The sequence below is a fragment of the Agelaius tricolor genome, unplaced genomic scaffold, assembly GCF_023055355.1.
Source record: "Agelaius tricolor isolate 1412-34295 unplaced genomic scaffold, bAgeTri1.0.p SCAF_3, whole genome shotgun sequence".
Taxonomy (NCBI): Eukaryota; Metazoa; Chordata; class Aves; order Passeriformes; family Icteridae; genus Agelaius; species Agelaius tricolor.
In genome coordinates this window covers 15,334,489-15,355,601 of record NW_027269263.1, presented here as the reverse complement: position 1 = coordinate 15,355,601, position 21,113 = coordinate 15,334,489, and the positions used below count along the sequence as shown (strand labels likewise).

Below are 21,113 nucleotides of genomic sequence, written 5' to 3'. Positions count from 1 at the left end.
GTAGGACACTGTGGTCCGTCCTGTCTCACTCCCTGTCCCTTGCATGAGGGATGGGTGACAATCACACCCAACTTCACATACCTCTAGCAGCTCCTTAAACTGCTAGGAAATGGCTCTGGAGTGCAGCAAAACCAGCCTTAATGATCTCCTGCTTTGCAGTGGAGTCTAAAGACCCGTGCCTGCCCCAGTGAGTCAGCAGTGATCAACCTGCTGCTCCTGCTCCTGTAAGATCCCTGCACCTGCCAGCAGACTGAGGCAGCAGGAGAATCCTCTGCCCCACCACAGTGCTGTAAATACTTCATATTTCTGTGGATAAACACCACCTGGATACTTACCATGTTTCTTGCTTGTGCTTTCACTCTTCTCCTGAAATGTATTATATTTTTTATTTATTATTTAGGAGTATAGACCCTCAGGAACAAAACCCATGTAAAAATATATCCCCGGGAGCACAGATTTGCTTTCTTTTGTACTTGGAAAGGGTCTGGAAGTTCTAGAAACTAATAAATTATTGTTTATAAGAAAGATAATTCCCGATGACATTGTTGGCAAGGTTGATATACTCATAAACAGAGAAGAGCAGCCTTGCCTTGCAGATAAAGAGGCAGCTTGGGAAATCAGCTCACAACTGCCCCACAAAAGAGAGGCAGAAGTCTGTAAGCTAAGGCTTTTGCCTTTTCCCCCTGCTTTTTAAAATTCTGTTTCTCAGTATCCCAAATAGCCTGAAAGAATAAGAGCAAAACTGTGCCTTTTTTTTTTTCAGCATCACGTCTCTCCCACCTGCATTACAGCTCTCTGGCATAAACTGCACTTATGACACCCGCAGGTATCAACAAGAGTTCCACCTGTAAAGAATTGTATAATATAAAGCAGAGATGGTGAGGCAGCTGCTGAGTTGCAGGCATTGTTTATTATTGTATTTGATATGAAACTGCCTCATGCTGGGCTTTTCCACTCCATTCTTTGTACCAGCCCTTGTTATCAGTTATCTCTAGTCTGACTTGGATGAAGAGCTCTTCTGGTCAGGAACCTTCTATTTCTTTCCTGTTAGTGTGATGCCAAGTGCAAGGCAGCCCTGCCTCCAATGCTTTAAATAAGAAGCAGCTCTGCAAGTCAGGAAGATGCTGTGTGCTGCAAGCAGAAATTATACAGTGTGGCTCAAAGATGCAAAATATTCCTGAAGCAGCTGGAGAGTAATTAAATCAATGGAGAAGACATGCCAGGTAAAAATGAAATAGTTGTGATGTGTGATGCTGGCAGGTTTGCATCCTTCAGAGTTACTTACTGTTGTGAACCTATTGTAACAACAACCGTGGTCAGAACTGCAACCACACTCACAGATACACATTGCTTAACCTTTATTTGGAGAAAGAGAAATTGGAGACTGGGGCACACAGACCTGGATGCAGTTTTGTGCTAGCAGCTGGAGCCAGATGCTCCTGGCTGAGGTAGAGCAGCATTCTAATAGATAGACGTGGAATATTCTGACCCCTGCACTGGGGACTCCTTCATGTTGAGTGCTGACAGTTTGCAGAAGGGACTTTTATAACCCTTTCCAAAATTGCATTCTAATTATTTATTAGATTCTACTTTTCTTGATTTTTATATATAGGACACCCAGTTCTGATTTTAATATTTTGAAATCTGTCATCTGCAGCTTTGTCTGGGAATGAGTTCACTGTTTAATCACTCATGGTCTCTGCAAAAGTAAGTCTTGTTATTGATTATCACCACCTTTCAGTTTTGCTGACTGGTTTTTTTTTTGCCTCCCACTCTTCCTCACCCACCTCCTGGGTAGTGGCAGCAGTCCTGTGCTAGCAGTGCCTGTCTGGTTTTCTCTCTTGGATATCTGATGTGCAAGAGAAGTGGAATCCAGACCTCTGGACTTCTCAGATTTCATGTAAGGCCATGGAAAGCCATAAATTACTCTAGAGCTGGAGTCCCTGTAAGTGGATGAAAACATCCATGTGTGTGGAGGCTGTGAAGGCAGGAGTCCAGCCCAGTGTCAGCCTCTTGCTCCAGGAGCCACTCAGAAAGCTGAGCTGTGAGAAGAAGAGGTGGGGACCACCCCTCTGACTCTAAGGTGGGTGTGAGGAGATCGGCTCTCGGTCAGCAAAACTGAAGAAGGGGCTGCAAAACCAAGCCAGGGTGTTCCCATGGGCCTCAGCCCCCACTTCCTTCTCAGTGTGTTGGGAAACTGAGCCCTTTCACCTTCCCCATTCAGAGGGGGAGGAGATCTTTGCCTGCAGAGTGGATTTGCTGTTTACAGGACCCACTTCAGCAGCACTGGGACCAGCACCCGCTCCCCCTTCTGTGACTTTGCCCAAGCCCTGGCGTTTTTCCCTACCCAGTGGCTGTCCCCAGCCTCTGTCCTTCTCCTGCCTTCCTGCAAGGGCTGTGAACCTCACCCCACCAGCTTTGGAGCAGCTTCAGGGCCCTGTGATTGCACACTGTGAGGCAGACAAAAGCTCTGGGCATCTTACAATTCAAAACATACTGCCTTGCACTTTTCTTTTTTTTCCTTTTGCTTTTGGAACAAATTGCCCAAATTAGAAACAGACATTGAACAGTGTGCAGTGGCTCTGCAGATCTTAAAGAAAAAAATACGAAACATTTGCAAGAAAATATTATTTTTTTGGCATTGCAGCTTGATCTATGGTTTTAATCCTCATTTTCCCCATGTAGATATTTATTGCTGTGAGTGGAATAATTACCACCTGGAAATCTTTTATTAGACCAAAAAATGTTGAATGCTTCAATTTTCCAAAAATATGAATCTCAAAATCTCAGCCTCTATTTTCATTGGGACTATTCTGTGAAGATTTAAGTGGAAGATGACAGCAGTGATGAAGAGTGGCACTGAAAGTAAATATAGTTGAAAAAGGGTTGCTGAATTTTCCTGCAATGAAGGTCCAACGTGGACCATATCAACCCTTCAAAGCCCACCCCTGCAAGATGGAAGGGGCTGTGCTGAGCAGACTTTGTGGCTGGCAGAGATCAGTGTCTGGCTGAAATCACAAATTGTCCTTAGGGTAGTCAGCTGGCTTTGGCTTTTAATTTGCTGTCCTGTTTCTTTAGTGTGACTCTCCTGGCCTCTTGCTGGGCCTCAGTCCCCATCTTCCTCCAACACTGCCCCATTGCTGTAAAGCTCTAAAAAAGCAAACCCTCCTCTGACAGGAGATCTTAGATTGTTTCTCTGCTGGAAAGTCTGCAGGCTCTGAACATAATAAAAGTTGAAATCTAGAGATGTAATTAGCAGATGTTGTATCTCTAGGGTCGGGTATCTATGAGGAGGCTGAGTTGGAGCTGGTTAGTCAGTAATTGGAACATGGAGACTGGGGAGGGCAAAGCCAGCAGGAAGGCACTGCAAGCACACCCTGACTGCTGGGCACCCTCTGCAGAGCTCTTCCACGCTCTTCCCAACATGAGGCTTGCTGTGAGTGTAAGCCCAGTGCCACATGGCATCAGCAGTAGGATGTGAAAGAGAGGAAGGAATTAAGTAGAAAAAGAGAGATTTGAAAGTGAGAGAAAAAGTCATAGCTCTTCAGGGGCTTTTAGAGCCCCTAAATCACACAGGCATTATTGCAGTTTCCTTGAAAAGCTTCACATCATGCCTTGGAACTTATATCCAGTGCCCAGATTAATCATAAGGAAGCTCACAACTATTTTCTGGAATATTGCAGGAGTAGGAGCTATCAAAGTTTTTAATGGCATGAAACCAAGCCAGGGTGAGAGGGCAATCCATGCAGTTACAGAAAGTAAGTTGAAGGAATATTGCACTCACAAGGAAACTTGAACTTTTGAAAGACACAGGTTGCATATAAGAAGGCAGAGGGAGGAATCCTTTGAAGAATTTTTGGCTGATCTTAAAATAACAGATCAGTCAAGTAGCTATGACATTTCAGAGATTCCATTTTAAAGGATCAAATCAAAGATCCAAAGATACAGAAAAGATCCCAGAAAAGTAGGATTAAAAAAAAAAAAAAAAAGGTGTGCTAGAAAAATCTGTTTAGTCCAGCTAGGACAGTTGTAAGGGGGCAATATGGAAATACTAGAAGGGGAGAAGGACATGCTGTCTGTCAGAAAAGGAAACAAGAAAAATTTAAAGATTCTTAGCGCTATCTGCAAATAGCCAAATTGATATATGTGAAAATTTATAGATTCACATTATGTTCAGGAGTTTAGAAACTCTGCAGCAGCTATAGGAAATACAGTTATTTTGCAGGACCTTGCAACTGAAAAAGCAGAGGCAAAAGAGAATACCCTCCATATCCCCAGATCTATGTGATGGTGCACAAGCATGCAATACAACAAAATATCACAAAAAAATGCTGTGCACAAGCTTAAAAGTGGGCTGCAGACTAAGAATAAACAACCTTTAAATTAAAAAGTGGTGCTCAGTCGCTGCTACCTCCAAACACACTGCAAAATATCTGGCCCAGGAATCTCTCCATGTAGAGGAAAGATATTGAAACTGAGGGTGTCTAGCAAGAATCTGATTTGAATCAAAGGATTGAATGCTCTTAATTTGAAAAAGATAAACAGGGTAGTTTAAATTTATAGGCAGAAAGTGTTTGGTTTTTAAAATATGTCTATCCCTGGGCCTGGTTAAAGCATTGAGTTGAGAAGGATCCATAAACACAGGAGATCAGCTCTGAGAATCTTTCATGTCAGAAAAAGGAGACCCAGAATGCAGAGCTGTATTTTCAGAACAGTGTGTGCTGCTAGGAGCATCCCTCTGGTTGTGAGAGAGAAGCTCCTAAAGCAGCTGCATTCTTTAGGAGTAATGGTGGGAAGTTTGGAAATGAGCTAGTGAGCAACAGCAAGATGAAATGAGAGGTGACTGAGATTGTTCTTGGGAAAGTATCTGTTTCAGGACAGCCACTGTCCTGTAAAGGATGTTTTCAGGTAAAAGGGCTGCATACCTTTTTACAAATATCAGTAAATTTTTTACAAAAATTAAAAATCCAGATTGTTCCGCTGGATCTAAGCAAACTTCCTTGTGTCTGCCAAGGTGTTTAACACCTTGCAATTTTTGACCCGTGGAAAAGAGGTTTTTCTTTCAAAGACTTCCTTTAGGCTTGAAGTTCATTCTTGAGTTTTCACAGGGAGAGCCAATCACTTGAAAAAACTGTCCTGCTTAAACTGGAGATGTTGAGTAAAGAGAAAACCAGTAAGGAATCTGAAAAAACATCTGAAGGCCTGAGAATGTGATTAGACAAAAATGCAACTGTAAGGAAGGAGAAATATCATAAAAGATGAACTGTCAACAATACAAGCCCAAGTCATTATAAAAATGCCAACCACAAGGATAACAAAGGTGTGCAGAGGCCACTTTGCACAGGAATGTTACATGAGAATTCATTTCACACAGGAAATCTGTGCAAGTAGATTTGGGTTTAGTACACAAAATGGACTTACTGAGCTGTAAATGTGGGAAACAAATGCTCAGATTAAAAGCATTAATAAATACAACCCCTGGCCTTACATATATTTGCACTAGAAGACATTTAAAGTCTTCAAAAGATGGTTTAGAGGCAGTATTATTAAAAAAAAAAAAAAAAAAGGAAATGTGTGGCTTGTGTTTCTAGGACACCTGTCAAAACCAGGACTGGGGCACAGACTGAGAGCAAAGCTCTGGCTCTCACTAATATGGAATATTTCTAGAATCAGCAGAGATCTGGCTCTGCTCTCTGGTTGTAAGGAATGTCACCTATTTGCTAACTCACCTGTTTGGTCAGAGCTGAGACAAACCACTATGCAGGCAAAGGAAAGACCATCTTCCAGAATGTGAAAATAGTGTGACTTTTAGTGGTTTGGGTTTTTTTTTAGGTAAAACCATTCAGCCTTCTAATAAAGTTAAGGTTGGAGAAAAACCTACTGATCAAAGACACTTTACAGAGCATTCAAGGAGTCTCCAGATATTTTGAATACAACACTGAGCTGAGCCAAAACTGTTAAAATACAGTTCAAGCAAGCTGTGAAGATGAGAAGTAATCTATACTTTTCAGCTGAACTTGAGAAAAATGTTGAAAAAATGTTTTCTTGCCAGTGAAACTTGGTTAAGGAGTTAGTCCATGTAACAGTGAAAGGTACAGTGGATCTGAAGCACGTAATAAATAAATTGCTAACAACCCACCTAATTCCTGTCATAATTCTGACTTCTTAAAGGTAGGTGATTCCTTACACAATGGTGTTTCCTGCACCCTGAGGGCTATGGGGAAATTGCTCTTTGTTCCTGTGAAGCGCAAACTCCAAAAGTTTGGATTCTTAGGAGAAAAACTAAGCAAGGAAAATACATTTTCCTTGTAAAGGCTAGACTGAACTTAGAGCTTCTTGAAAACAAATAGAAAACCAAGGATTCTGCAAAGCTGAGAGGAAAACAGCTGAGAACAAATTGCACAGAGGCTTTTGATTGAGTCAAGATGCAGAGAATCACATTGTTTGAGTTTCCAAATTTGATCCAAGTATCTGATGTTAATGAAATGTAAGTGACAAAATGAAGGGGGAGAAAAAGTCAAGACTTTGAGGCTTGAATTCAATCATGCACAGGAAGTGAAAGATTTGAAGGTCCTGATCTGAAGTCCAGCACATGAGCATGGATCAGGCCTTGTTCTGCTCCAGGTGTTCAGGTGTTGGTCAGGTCCAGCAGGTTTTGTTGAATTTGTCTTGCTGTGTCAGAGTTTCAGGAGCCTCAAGAATTGTAGAGAGTTATGGTGCCAAACCCTTGAAATTTTAATGGCTGTAGTAATAATAAACATTTTGTAACTCTGATCAGGACAGGCTTTAAAAGGGAGAACTGTGTTTTGCATCTGTAGCTCTGAATGGAGAGAGGAACCAGTTATTTTCCCAAGTAACATTTTTTTATAACAAGAGGCCCAAGCCATACAATTCCACGTACAAATTAAATGGAGGTCATCTTGGATTTAAAGTTTATTTCTGAACAAATTGGTAGTCTTTGAATAAATTATATGAACTTACCAGACCTAGATAAAAAAGCTCAAAATTTTCCCTGCTCCTCCACCCCTGTTCTGTGTATTTGTTTGTATCCTTTTAGCCCATTTAACAAAGGAGCTAAAATAAACTTCTGCTGTCTTTCAGGGGTAAATTCAGGGATTACTTCCAAGATTTCAATAACGCCTTTCATAAAGGATAAAAATAGAGATGGCTATGTAAAAATATGTGGCCTGCACAAGACATTACAAGAATTCAAGCCTTATCTGGATGATAATAATTTCAGCAGTTTTCTAAACAGGTTTGTATGATTATCTCCTTAGGACCTGTTTGTTCACACTCACCAAAGCCTATTAACTTCTACTGAGTGTTCAGTAAATGGAAAAACTCTGTAAAGCTAACGGAGATACCCACAGGTTTAAAACTGCAGATGTGTGAAAAATATTTTTGCATAATGAATTGATTTTGCAGGCAAAAAAAGTTAAATAGCTTCTTGGTTTTTTTTAAGTATTCTTTGAGTATGTGCATTTCTTTGCTAGATTGTTTCAATTTTTCATTTCAGTTTAACTGAGCAAGGGTGTGCAACATCTTGTTCAAAATGGAAACACAATTAAATCAGGCTATAAGATAACATTAGCTTTCAAATGATCCAGTGCTGCTGCCATGACAAGCTATCCTTTTCATTCTCTGTATTAATATGAGAAAGAAGAAAAATCTCTATTGTAGAAGCTGAAGAATACAAAGGACCTGCTCCAACATTGGGTACTGCAGTTCTCTGCACCAAGCCAGCCCCCAGAGGTCACATGCCTGGCAGCACTGGGTTTTGTTCTCCAGTGCCTGCCACACCAGACTCATTTTTGAAATAAAATTAACAAAGTCTTTTCACAGTTCACCTTTAATTGGGTGATCAACTTTCTATGAATTGAAACCTTAATAGGAATCTGCTGCTTGTTTCTTTCTCAAAGACCTCTTGATGATAAACACCTCCATTCATTGTAATTTTGTGCAGATTATTCCTTTCTTGATCCAAAATAGTCTTTTCTAAATAATACGGAGTAGATTAGCATATGCATTTAGTTTTATTACTAAAATTTTAATGCCCACTTGGCAATTTATTCCTCCACTGAAATGGTGTTGATTATTTCCTTTTCCACACACTATCTCCAATATTGGAGCCAGCTTGACACGGGTAGTATGTGGGAGTGCTGTGCAGCTGCAAGATGCAAAATCAGGGCTCTTGAATGTTTTTTTTTCTTACTAACAGATATGGGGTCTATAGTTAATTTCTTTTCCAGCCTGTTTTATAAAGCTTCCTCTTTGTTTTACTGGCTCTCCCCATTAATTAGACATTCTTGTAACTGGATATTCTGGTGATTGGTAGCTGAGGCATTGGTCCCTGGTGATTTACTGTGGAAACAGATGATAAAAGTGTGTTACAGTAATTCATTTTTAAACAAGAAAATCGGGGTTGTGTGTGGGGCCATCTCCTCTGTCAAACCTTGACTCTCTAGGACTTGCCATGGTCATAATTCTAACAAAAAAGCCGAGTACAAGATTGAAAAAAAAAACCCAGGCTTTCCCCTGCAGCATAGGAGTTGTCTGCCTAACACATGTGTCTGAAGAACCCATAGTTCTGATGATTGGCTATAAAATTATTAGAGTCTTTTATAAACCTCTCAGAAGATGGTAACTCTAACGTCAGTCTGGAATAGTTCCATGGCAGCCAGTGCATCTGTATCAAACATGCCTGGTGTAAATTGTATTCTGGAGACTCTCTGGTGATCTTTTAAGAGCAGGAAATTCCACAGTTCTGCTTTTAATAGCAGAAATTCCAGTTCTGGCTGCACTGGCTTAATACAGGGAAAACAAGGGCAGAGCAAGCCCCTACTCCTGTATCCATTGTGGTGATGAGCTCTACAAGCTCACTGGGCTTGTTTGGAGTCCTTGTTTAAAATATATCAGGTGCCTTTTCATTAAGAAACCACAAGTCACAGGACACTGAAAATAGCTTTTCATGTAGTGGTCAGTGCTATTCATCTTGTCTTTATTTTTCATGCTAAATAACTTTTACAGTCACATATAAGTGAAGCTTGCCCGAATTCCAGTCCTTCTATAGTAAAATATGCAAATAAAACTTCATTTAGTTTGGTAACAAAGTCCTCTGCAAAAAAAAAAAACCCATTCCCAATCATATGCAAGATCTCATGATTCCCCTTGCTGATATCTGATGCAAAAATGTATTCAGTGTTGTTACCTGCAGCTATCTGCAGTCAGCTCTGTGTCCCACTCCATTTCCAGTGTGACAAAACACAGAATTCTCCAGTGCCTCTGATCCAGCAGATGTTCCAGGTGACAGACAGAAATTTGGGAAGCTCTGAGTGCAGCCTGCAGAGCCCATGGGCAGGGCTCCCAGGTATGGGATGGACTCCCACAGAGGGGATGGGCTTCCATATAGGGGATGGGCTCCCATGTAGGGGATGGGCACCCAGGTATGTGCTGGCAACAAGTGAAGTGGAAAGGAACCCTTCCTGGACACTTCCCACCACAAGGCACCAGCAGCGGGGCCAAATGCACCAGCCCTCTGTGCAGCTCACTGGGCACCCCAAAGAGGGCAGGGCCTGTGCCTGAGACAATGAGTCTAAGCCCTGCCAAGAAAGTGTTAAATAATTCTCTAGTGGCCTGCCAAGCCATGCCAAGTGAAGTGCAGGTTGAGAAAGAAGTAAGCCCTTTGCCATAACCATGGGCAGAAGCGCTGTATGGAATAAAGCTTGGTTACTTCCCATGTGGTGGAGAAATTGTGACTATATATAGATCTGTGTTGCTATGTCCACAACACCAACCACAGAAAGGTGCTGGATATCATAGTGCAGGTCTGGCAGCAGCTTACAAGGCTGCCTGTGGTTCTGCTGCTTCCTCTCAGAATGATCACAACATTTAGGAGGGTTAAGCAACACTTGAGCATCTGCAAGTCACAGGTGTTTTTATAAAGCTGAAAGGCAAGGGCCAGTAGCAGCACCTGGCACCAAGAACATCCATTCCTCAACAGAGTCTGTTATATTGTGTTTGCACTGTGATGTGAAGGAGAATCCTGCAGACAAAGCTGGGAAACTGCATGTCCTCCAGCCACATTGGGGATGGTGAGCCCATCAGTAAATAGGGATCCAAAGAGTGTGCTGTGTTTAAAAAGCAAGGAGTTATTGCTGATGGACAGGAAGGTTTTGCTCTTGGGCCCAGGCTAAAGCAGGTCTCCTCCTGAGCCCCTGGAGATCTGCATCTGAGACTGTGGTTGAATTTAAATGACAGAATGGGTATCTTAGACTTGATAAAAAGCTTGGGCTGGAACTAACAAGATTTATACGCGGACACCACAAGCATATCCTGAAGTGCTGCTGCAGTACAAATAATACATCAAAATAATTAATCAGTTCAGACAACATGAGATAATGATTTAAAATCATTGATATCTCATTCTGTGTTTTTCCCTTAGCTTAGGAATCAGCATTCATGACAGCAAGCTCTCTTATTTTGATTTCCTGAGAGCAATTGAGGATGGCAGAGCATCTGAATACCAGCAGAAACAAAAGCAGGCTGTACCACCTGCAAGCTTTGCAGAGCTCAGCGTAGAACAAACCCTAATAAAGATAAAGGAAACAGTTACATCATCTTAGGATTTGTTGTATAAGGTAAGTTTCATCTTACTTAATGTCTATTTTTTTCTGCCTGGCTGGGTACTACTGCAAAGGCTTCAAAACTTTTCTGCTATTGAGTGCTACCAACAACCTTGGCCTATGTAGAAATATCACCTTCTGACAGCATCAGGATTCCTAATTTATTGTATTCTGATAATTCCACAAAGCAAACATATCAAATCAAGCCTAGAGGTTTTGTGACAGTAAGATTTGGAAAGGAAAAAGCAAAGAGCAAATTATCAGGGCCTTCCTCTCTCCCAAAAATCCCCCTAACCCTTTCCTCCTCCAGTTGTCTGTAAATTCTGTCCCAAGCCTGTAAATATCACATCTCCCAAACAGCTCTGTTGATTTTTCTAAGCTGAGATTTGTTATAAGTAGATATAATGTGCTACTGCAGGCAGGCATTATGGTTTATCAGGCAAAAGAAGCATGTAGCAACTGAGGATAAAGACATCTGATCAGATGTGAGCACATTATAGTGGTTGCAGAAGTTATCACCTGTCACCTGGGGCTCTGCAAGTATCTGCATTTATGCTCTGGGCCACTTCTGATTCTGACACAGACAGATAAGAGGCATTAGCTGTCAAGCAGCATGTTCCCTGGTTTCTCCACCTGTAAAATGAGAACAATAAAAATAACCACTTCTCCCTAGAATTTGGAAAGCTCTGAATGAAAAAAAAAAAAGGCTGTATGCTAAGTAGTCTTAGACCATTGTGTTGCAGCCTATTGAAATGCAGCATCCTCTAGAGGAAATAGCTCTTCTTGCCACAGCAAGATTGTTATCAAGCATGGGAAAGAATAATCAAAAAAACCTTGAAGAAAACCCTGCCATCACAAAGAACTCTAGAGCTGTGTCATCTGCACCTGCAGTTTCAGGCCCAGTTTAAGCTCATGCTTTTAGAGGCAGACCCTGTATCCCCAGTAATGTGGTTCTGCCTTCTGCCTTGGTCAAAACCAGCAATTTTCTTCTGGCCCTGTGACCTGAGGCAAGAAACATCAATGTGGTAAAAGCCTGGCCAGCTGTGTGTGGCCACAGGGGACCTGCTGCCTGCACAGGGGAGGGGAAGGGAACAGTCCCTGGGAGGACAATGGGGATAGAAACTCCCTGTCATCAGTTGGTGGATTATCAATGGCTTCATTTCTGAAACCTCATCTGTGCAGTCAGGAATAACACAGCTTCCAGTAAACACACTGCTAGTGATGTCCCTGGAAGTAGAACCCAAAGAAAAGTTCCACAGAGGTGCTGCTGCTTTACAGAAATCTCTTTTCACACTATTCAGAGACTCCTGGTATGCTTGTTCCAAACCTATTGGGGTCACATTACTACAACTTTGATCACAACAAACTGACCCACAGCTTTTCTAGACTCTGGTATTTCTGCCACCCTCTTGAACTGCTCTCTCCAAATTGCTGCTGCTGCAACTCTTCCCTAAACTGTTTCCCCTGGGAAACCTTTGGAAAACTCCCACAAGGAATAGGCTGGGAATTTTGTGCAAGGGAGGATGAGAAGAAAGTAAGCCTTCAGGATGACCTGAAGTTAATGAGGATGAAAGGTTATTGAGTCCTTTATAGAGCAAAAAATGAACTTGCCTCACCAGCAGTCATGGTGGGAGTGACAAAAGGCAAATTGAATATGCTCAGGTGAGTTTAATTTAAAAATATTTTAATGCAAATTATTTAAGGAAGCCCTCTGATATTTTTGTTTGCTTCATCTCTTGTCTTAACCACTACCTTTTCTGGAATGTTTGGATATTTGCTATAATGCCTTTTAGCTTTTAGGGCAGGTTGTTGTTTGTTTCATACTTACATTTACACGTCACAGAACCGCAAACTATTTTTGGCTCATTTCAACAATTGCAACTTATTTTTAAAATAAAAACACGCTTCAAGTTAAACGTGGTTCTGAGAAATGTGATTTGTTTCTTCAAGGAAAAAACACTTGCAATTAAAAGGCATATGGATCTCAGGTGTTTCCATGTGAACTGCTAAATAGCTACTAAAAAAGACTGCTCTTTTGGAATGTCTAGGTATGCTTAAATCATTTGAATTCTTGCTTCTCAGGCATTTTCTCTGTTGAAGAAAGATGACAGTGGAGTAAGTGAGCACTGGAATTTCAGCAAGTACTTGGCCATTTCCCCTTTAAATGATGAGACAAACAGTTCAGGCACCTTCTCAAGAACCTCAGCTTTTGTAAGTATTTCACAGAACACTGGAATTTGTTCTGGGAAATATAAACTACCTCAGACATCAGAAGAGCCACCAAGGTATAATACATTTCTTTAAAAGATAGCATTGGATGTGTTAGCAATGACTGAGTAAGCATGTGATTCACATATTTTCAAAATGTTACATATATTTCTGTTGACTTCTATTTAACTCCACAAATCCCTTACCATCTTTCAAACTGCTCTGATAAGTTAAATTGTACACTCACTTAGATTTTGGTTTGGACATGTAGCAAGCTGGAAGCTTGACCATGACTATGGATGCAGCCAGATTGCCCCACATGGGTGATGCAGGACACGGGCTATCCAAATATGCCAAATGATGCCTGATGGACTGGCAGGGGCATACAGAAAAATGAGTGGAGTGAGAATCTCACCAGGTTCTTGGTGCCAAACTAGAATAGCAGAGTAGGTGTAGGAGGAAGGTCAGATACAGAGATTAATCAAGTACAGAGAAAATCTTGGCTGTAGTTATGGACAGGTCTTTTGATGTGCTGAATATGAGAGTCACAACAACTTAGATTAAACCAGATTTGCTGTTTCTCTGTGCAGAGGTCAGTGTCAAGAGTGTCTCACTTGGTGCAGATTGCAGGAGCAGATCCCTCAGTTCATAATCATGTCCTGTCAGTGCAGCCACCCTTACCATGTTTGCAAATAAGAGGAACATTATTAAAAGTGTATACCAAAGAAGTCTCTGTGCTGCTAATTTTCACAGTCCTTTCTTCTGTCTTCTCCCCTCTCTGCAGCAGCAGCTCTCTAGCCACAGAGAGCAATGCACAACTTCCCCAGGCATTGTCCTGGGGAAGGCTGTGAGAAGATCAGAGAAAAGAATGATAAACAATTCTTATCTTCACTTGCTGCACCTGTTGTTGTGAACATGTGGAATGTGTTATGGAGATTTGCTCCACCAAAGGGTGGTTTTTGAATTGGCCAATGGTGATGGTGCTTAGATTGATGGAACAATTGGGTCCACCTGTATTGTGACTGTCTATAAGGACAATGGGTTTCTTAATAAAGGTAGTATAACAAAGTGATTGATCAGCCTTCTGAAAATCATGGAGTCAATGCTAATTATTACCCAGCTGGGGGCCTGCAGCGACACCCCTCAGTCTGCCTTTTCCAGCAGGAAGCAGGTGTGAGTAGATCTGAGTGTTCAGGAGTCCAAATGATATTTCCTTACAGCTAATTTCTGAACCTGGCTAAGGATGTGAAAGTTGGTTACTAGAAAAGAGTATTAACTTGCAGCTTATGTCCTACGAAAGGAACCCTGTTTGATTTTGAAAGTACATGCTCGAAGCACAAGTAAAATGAAAAAAAAATTATCATCATCCAATGGCAAACTGTACATCTCTATTGCCATGGTAATACTGGAATGTTGTGCTAAACAGAGCTATACAGAGATTAAACCTTCTGTCATAAGGAAGAAGCTGGAAAACCAGTGAGACCTACCTCAGCCTCTCCAAATCCTGTGTCAAAGTCTGTCAGGTATCAAAATTACAGGGCTTGAGTGATGCACAAGAGAAGGAAGAGGAAGGACCACAGGTCTCAAATAAAGGAAAATCAATAAACAGCTCCAAAAGTTTGCAGTGTGTTTCTAAAAGTTTGTAATGTTTTACAGGCATTTGTAGCTGGTTAGAGACTTTGTGTGTCAGTTGGCAATAGGCAGTTTTACCAAAGTGCTTATTGTAAGTGTAGCTTTATTAAAAATTTTATAAGGTTGCTTAAATGTATTTTATTCTCTGTAAATACAGCATTAATATTTATAGTAGTGCAACTGTTACTTTGTCCATAATAATAGTTATTTAAAAAATAGCTGGGGACTTAAAAATACTTATGCTTTCATCTTATTGAAATTAAAACACAGTCTTAACAAATAGGTTGCATGGTTCTCAGGTATGGAATAGTGGGATACTTTCTAAAGGTTTGCAAATTCCACATTTCCCCTTTCTTGCTTTTATGCTGGAATAAATTCAGTAGGTTTCAACTGAGTCATATCAATAGAAAGACCACTGGTATAAACTGTAACGTGCCTGTAAAATTATTGAAAGAATTAATTTTTGTCCTGTAATATTGACCCACCAGCAAGCTCTCAGGCTACCTTTAGAACAGGTATCTGCTTTTGTTAGGGCACTGTTTGCTGTGATGTCTTCTCCTCCTCCAAGGAGGTGTTAAGCATCCTTAACAACTCGTCAGGCTGCACAATCAACATGGGGTCAACACACAATCCATGTGTGTTTTTACATGAGGTCTCTTTTAACAGTCCCCCAATACTTTGCACCTCAACTAAGCAATAAAACAAAGTACCTCCACATCTTTTAAGAGGTACTTGGTCCATGACAGGGCTGGAGCTTGAACTGCTTAAGTGTTCACCTTGAACAGCTTGTTGGGCTGTGGTAGTGGTAGAAGGGATAAATCCATCATTAAAATCCAAAATTAGTCCGTAAGGGAGCACTTTTGAAAAGACAAAGCAAATACAAACCAGGTTTGCAGTGCTGGCTCAGCTTTCCAGGTGCTCTGAAATCTTTTGTTTTCATTTTGAGTTCAAACCAACATTTCCCACCCACACCTTTACAATTTCATCCCACCCTGGTTCACATGTATTCCTGGGCTCCTGTGCAGGTTGTGAGAAAAGGCTGCTTGTTAAATTATTCACTTCATCCAAACACTCTCCAATTTTAGCCTGTAAAATATGTATGTAAATTAATGAGGTATGCAACTCATTCAGGCACATTAGGAAAACTGATCATTATGCTGTACAATTTGATCACTGAAGTATATTAAAAAGTAACAAGTAAAGTATGCAGCTTGATCATTAAAGTATGGAAAATTTACTGAACTAGTAAAGTATGAGCCTGGGATGACTTTTGTCTCACATGGCACCTCATAAATAAAACCCATAACCACAAAGAAAAACATTCACAAACCCAAAAGCCATACAGGTTTAAGTTGTGAGGGCTTTTTTTCCTAGACAACAGCTGAATAAGGAGAGACAAAAAAAGTCTTATGGAAATTATTTCTAAATGTTTCATGTGTCACGTGGATCTTCTGATGGCTTTGACATATGTTGATGAGCTTTACATTATGATTAACTCTCTAGAAGAGACATTACAGCATCTGTATACAAGAAGGATGCCCACCGAAATACATCAGTGTAGAGTTGTAAGGCTGTGCTGTATAAAAATAGAATTAAAGAAATGTAAAACTTTTTAAGCACTGTGTTTGCAGCTCAATATTCCAGCAGGAAAGAATCATGGGTAATGACATTTAGCTTGGATGTTGCCAGCTAACTGCAGAGGAGCTGAGGGAGGAGACAGACAGGGCACTGGCTTAGGTGGGATTCCATGAACCACAGGTGGATTCTCTAAGAATATTTGTAAGAACCCAGCCCCTGGAGCTATGAACGCACACTTTGCTTGGTTGGTCTGCCAGTCTTGTGATTAGTAAGGCCTGAGTGGAGATCTTCTGGTTTGGCACAAGTGGCCAATGCTGTCAGAACTAATGAAAGCTGCAGTCAGCATTCAGGCTTCCCCCGGAACAGAATGTCCTTCCCCACTGTGAGCTGTTCCAGAGGTGGAAGCTGAAGAAGTACAGCATTAAAAGCACTAATTCAGGGCATGCTGGTCAGGCCTAGAATAGCAAGGTGTTCATCCAGGATCAGCACAGCTGCCTGGAGAGGGGAATGTATGGGGAAAGGATGAATTATAATCAAGGCCAGACAGTGTTTAACCTTCCTGGAGCTGAGGCTGCTGAGTGATTTGCTGGAAGCAGAGCAAACCTTCCCCTGTCAAGTCTGGCAGTGAGGAGAGAGAGGGCAGGTCAGGTTGAGATGACGGGCAGAAGTGACAAATTACCACTCCTGCCTGCTCAAGGGCAGGAACTAGGCTAACCAGGGGTTTGTTGATACTTGTGTCTTTCAGCTGACAAAGAGAATTACAGGAAATAATGGAAACAGATTAAGCAATGTTTTTGGGGTTTTTAAAAGTCTTTTCATATAAAATGATTACATTTGGAAATCAGATTGAATTCCAAGACTTTGCATAAAAATTTGCAGAATATTTCAATATAAAATCAGGCATTTGGCTTAGCTTCATCCTGAACTTCCTGTTTCCACATTAAATTCTCTATTTTTGTTCATGTTTAGCTTCCTGTTCTGAGTTTCTTTGCAGTCTATCTCATGCTGCCAAATGCCTTCTTCAGTGGCTGTGTGCCTTTTGTCTTCAGCCAGTGCCATCTAATCAACCTGCCTGCAAAACTTCAGACTTGTCTGTTCATCCATAGTGCTCTTCCTGCTTCTCCTTGGACAAGTACCCATGAGAGGATTCCTCCTGTACAGTAAGTTTGCATCTCTTCTTGAAGTCTGGCACTGTGAGAACTGTACCTGTAGGTCCAAGGACTGAAGTTTCTGCCATTCCTAAATCAGCAGAGAGGACAGTGCTGACACAGCAGCTCCACAAATGGAGAGTGGCTGTGCTGTGCCTCCCCAAACACCCATTTGCCTGCAAGTGATGAAGTGCACAGAGTGCAACTCTACACTGAATCTGTGGAGCTCAAAACCCCCATGCAGCAGAGAAGTGACATCCTCAGTGATGCCTCAGGTTTTGGCTTTTATATTTTCCAGTTTCTGTATTCCTTTAGTGTCTAGTTCTGAGCTTCATATTAGGGGATAGTAAGCTCTCTTCACAGAGTAGGTAGACAAAACAATTCCTTCTCTAGATGGGGACCAAGGAGAAATTATCCAAATTTCAGGCCCAAGAGCATAAACAACAGTGGACTGAAGAGAGAAAAACAAGAAGGATGGGACTTCATAAGCTAAGGCTATAGTTGGACAATTAACTACAATATGCAAATGGACCAGAACTTACAAAAGTGTGAGATCCTGTGGCTGGTCATCCATTTTGTGACTATTTTGGGTTCATCTTGCAGCTTATGTCCACACATCTTGGGTGTGGCCTTGGCTGGGCTCTTGTGCTGCCCAAGGTGTATCCATTGAAGCCTTTTAATAAATACCTACTTTGTTCTTTAGCTCTGTCTAGTCTCTGTTCTAGGTCAGCCTTCACAAGGCATCATCAGTCTTTCCACAACCTTCCTTCCTAAATTCAGTTTACTGTTCCAGTCCTTCATTCAGATGTGGGGACCTGAATCTGATTTTGCTGACCTGTTCTACAGTGAAATTGCAACAGGAATATGTAAAGAGCATCACTGTGGCTCCTGTTTCTTTACCCCTTCAATATGTACTTAATATGTCATAGTTATTTAATACAATAGTTATTTTAATCGCATTTAGAAGAATGTGGGCTTTTTTTTCCTAGGCAAGACAAAGGCATGTGAGCCACCTTTGACTCATTGTGTCAAATCATTTTGTCAAACCATTGTATATTTTGTATATTCCAAACACACCCAAGAATATCTTACCCTGCAAGTGTGACCTCAAAACATCCATCTGTGCATTGCAAAAATTTGGTAAAAAGGAAAATGGTCCATTACAATATCATCCTCAATGGAGTTTTCATCTTTTGCTTGTAGCTGGGTTTATTATTGCAAGCTCCTGTTGCACAGCAGCTATCAAATCCTCAACAGGTGTAAATCAGCACTCAGGTTAAGGAGCCAGTCTGATCACTGCCAAATGAGGGTACAGCTCCATGTCTAAACCAGGGATAAAAAACAAGCTTCTCTACAGTGCTGAGACTCTGAGCGCTGGGACAGGCTGGCTGGTGAATTACTGGTTATATGAACATGAGAAGAAAATACATTTCCAGCCCAATCTGTGCTCAGGCAACTAAGCCTACTGCTTCCACACATCTTTAGGGAAGAGCATTTGTATAAAATAACTTGAAGATTTGTGCTGTGAGGTTAAAGGAGCACCCATGGGCTAAGCTCAGAAGCCTCTAAATGTGTGTGAGCTGTCAAAAGGGTGATTCCTTCTAACCAAGGTCATTCTCACGTACAAGAGGAAAATGCATTTTATTTCAGAGGAAGATACAAGGGCCTTCTTGTGTAAGCTGTTTCCCAAGGTCTTTGCTTTCTGAGCTTTTCCAGAAAGGGAAGGTCAGACTTGTGACAGAGCAATGCAATTCTGGAGAGGTCCGGAAAAATTCTAGTTTATCTTGATGTACTGATTTACTAAATAACTAAGAATTGCTCTTAACAGAAAAATCTTCCAGAAGCAGGAAGGAGCTGCAGGAATGGAGCTTCACTGAGCAGGTGTGGGTGGTAGAACCTTCTTTTATTACTAATCAGCACAGTTATGCCATTTATAGAAAAGGACACGAGGCTGTGCAAGGAACTTTCTAAAGAAAAATACAGCCCCGCTTCAAACAGCAAGCGAGCTACCTAGGGTGGCCCATAAGGAAATCCACGGCCCTGGATTCTGAAGTGACACCCACACAGAGCTTGCTGGGGTGAACTGGGCACGTGGCAGTGAATAGCCAAAAACCACTAGAACAGCAGAACAGAACAAAAGAACCCTTTTCTATCCAGTGGAAATTCCACTAGATATATCCTGTAAACACTACTGGGGCAAACACTGCACAGCCCTGAAGAAGTTCATTCCTGCTTCTCCCTTTCATCCATGAGCTGAGAGTCAGACAGAGAAACCCACACTGTGTCCAATGCTTGTTTCAAATACAGAAATGCACTTAAATTACCCGGTGCCCTGTCAAAAGTCTGAGATTTTCATCTCCCGTTCCATTATTTCAGCTAAAGGTGAATATTTTAGCTCATGGATGATGGAATCAGGGATATACTCTGAATGTACATGGTACAGGAATTTTCAATCCATGCTTTGCAAGAACACGTGATTTATTTTTTTACTGGCTTTCCAACCATTTTAAGATCAAATTGCACAAGGTCTCCTGAAAATTTCTTGAGATTAAATAAATTAAGAAAGCTTGCACTTATAAAATATTTTTTTTAAGATTACAGAAGTAACACTTTCCCCAAGACTTCATTAGAAGAATTAAAAGCAGCAGTACAGTGCTTTTTAGTTGCAGCAATGTCAGGCAGGCTGAAGGTGCACTGCAATCTTCATTTCTATGGCACAGTCCAGTTTTGCATCTGTATGTAAGATTCCCCTTCTATTTCTTCTCTTCACAATCTAACAGTAATGCCTGTCCCATATGCATGCTTTCTCTAAATTAATACTGAAATAGTGGGGGTTTTTTCAGTCATACTGAAAAGTGGTACTTGTATCTCAAGATAGAGGAGTTTTTTTCTGATTAGGAAGCAGGTTTCTTGCAGTTCTGTAAGAAACATATTTTCTTTTCCATCCAGTTATAATGATCATGTGAGATGTGACAAGGAAACAGGAGCACAGGACCAAAAGCCATCTGTTTCTTTTTTGGTGTTTCATATTGCATGGAGCAAGAAGGTGGCAAAGATTCTATGCTTCAGCATGGGGGTATAAAATGCAATCGTAATATTTAACATGCTGTAAAGAAATAGCCTTGAACCAAAAAGACTTTTTTTTTTTTTCTTGTTGCTGTTTTTACCAGGACCTCTTCCCACAGCAATAGTAAAACTGGCTGCTACTTGTGTTTGTGAAAACTTTGCTTTCAAGATATTTTACATATTTAGTTTAGACAGCACAGTGGGTGGAAAGTCAGCTTTCATTCCCAAAAATAAGCAGCTTCTTCTTCAAAATTCTGATAGTGTTTTTTTAAATTGTTATTATTCTTATTCTTCAATATTGTGCCATTCCTGAGACTTATTTTGTAAGTAAAACTTGGTTTAATTTTAAAAAACTGAAGTTGCTAATTCTGGAGGTTGAATGCAAATGTTGAACAGATTTCATTGATATTTAACTTTGCAAAATGTAGCTTTTTGCATGCAGTTAGATTTTTGGCTTTTTCAGGTGTGTCCATATCACAGCCTTGCAGTGCTTTACTCTGCAGTTTGTAACAACCAACTGCCTTTTGTCTTATTTATTTTTGCCTGTCATATGACCTTCTCCTCTATTTACCCAAAGTGTGCATTTCCACCCTGCAGAATGCACAATGGAAGTTTAGCCAGTAATAAGCCCCAGCGGCAGGTTTTAAAAGCCAAACACCAGTGTTAGATTTGAAAAACCAGGGATTGTTTTTATCCTCTGCTGGCATTAACACATTTTCCTCCACCCCTTCTCACACATTCTGCACCTTTACAGCCTTCAGCTGCATCATTTTGCTGCACTAACCCTACTGTGGATGACCAGATGAAAAAGTACCGCCCTAAATATACCTGAACTTAGAAAGGAAAGGGACATAATTGC

General features: G+C 41.0%; 1 long non-coding RNA gene across 1 annotated transcript; it reads left to right on the top strand.

The window, feature by feature from the left end:
* The first annotated feature begins 1,826 nt into the window (after positions 1-1,826).
* On the top strand, positions 1,827-17,849 carry LOC139588663 (uncharacterized). Its single transcript, XR_011678769.1, has 6 exons — positions 1,827-2,083; positions 7,102-7,255; positions 9,253-9,367; positions 10,442-10,637; positions 12,705-12,833; positions 17,010-17,849. It is a non-coding gene; the product is annotated as an uncharacterized lncRNA (long non-coding RNA).
* Positions 17,850-21,113: the final 3,264 nt, after the last annotated feature.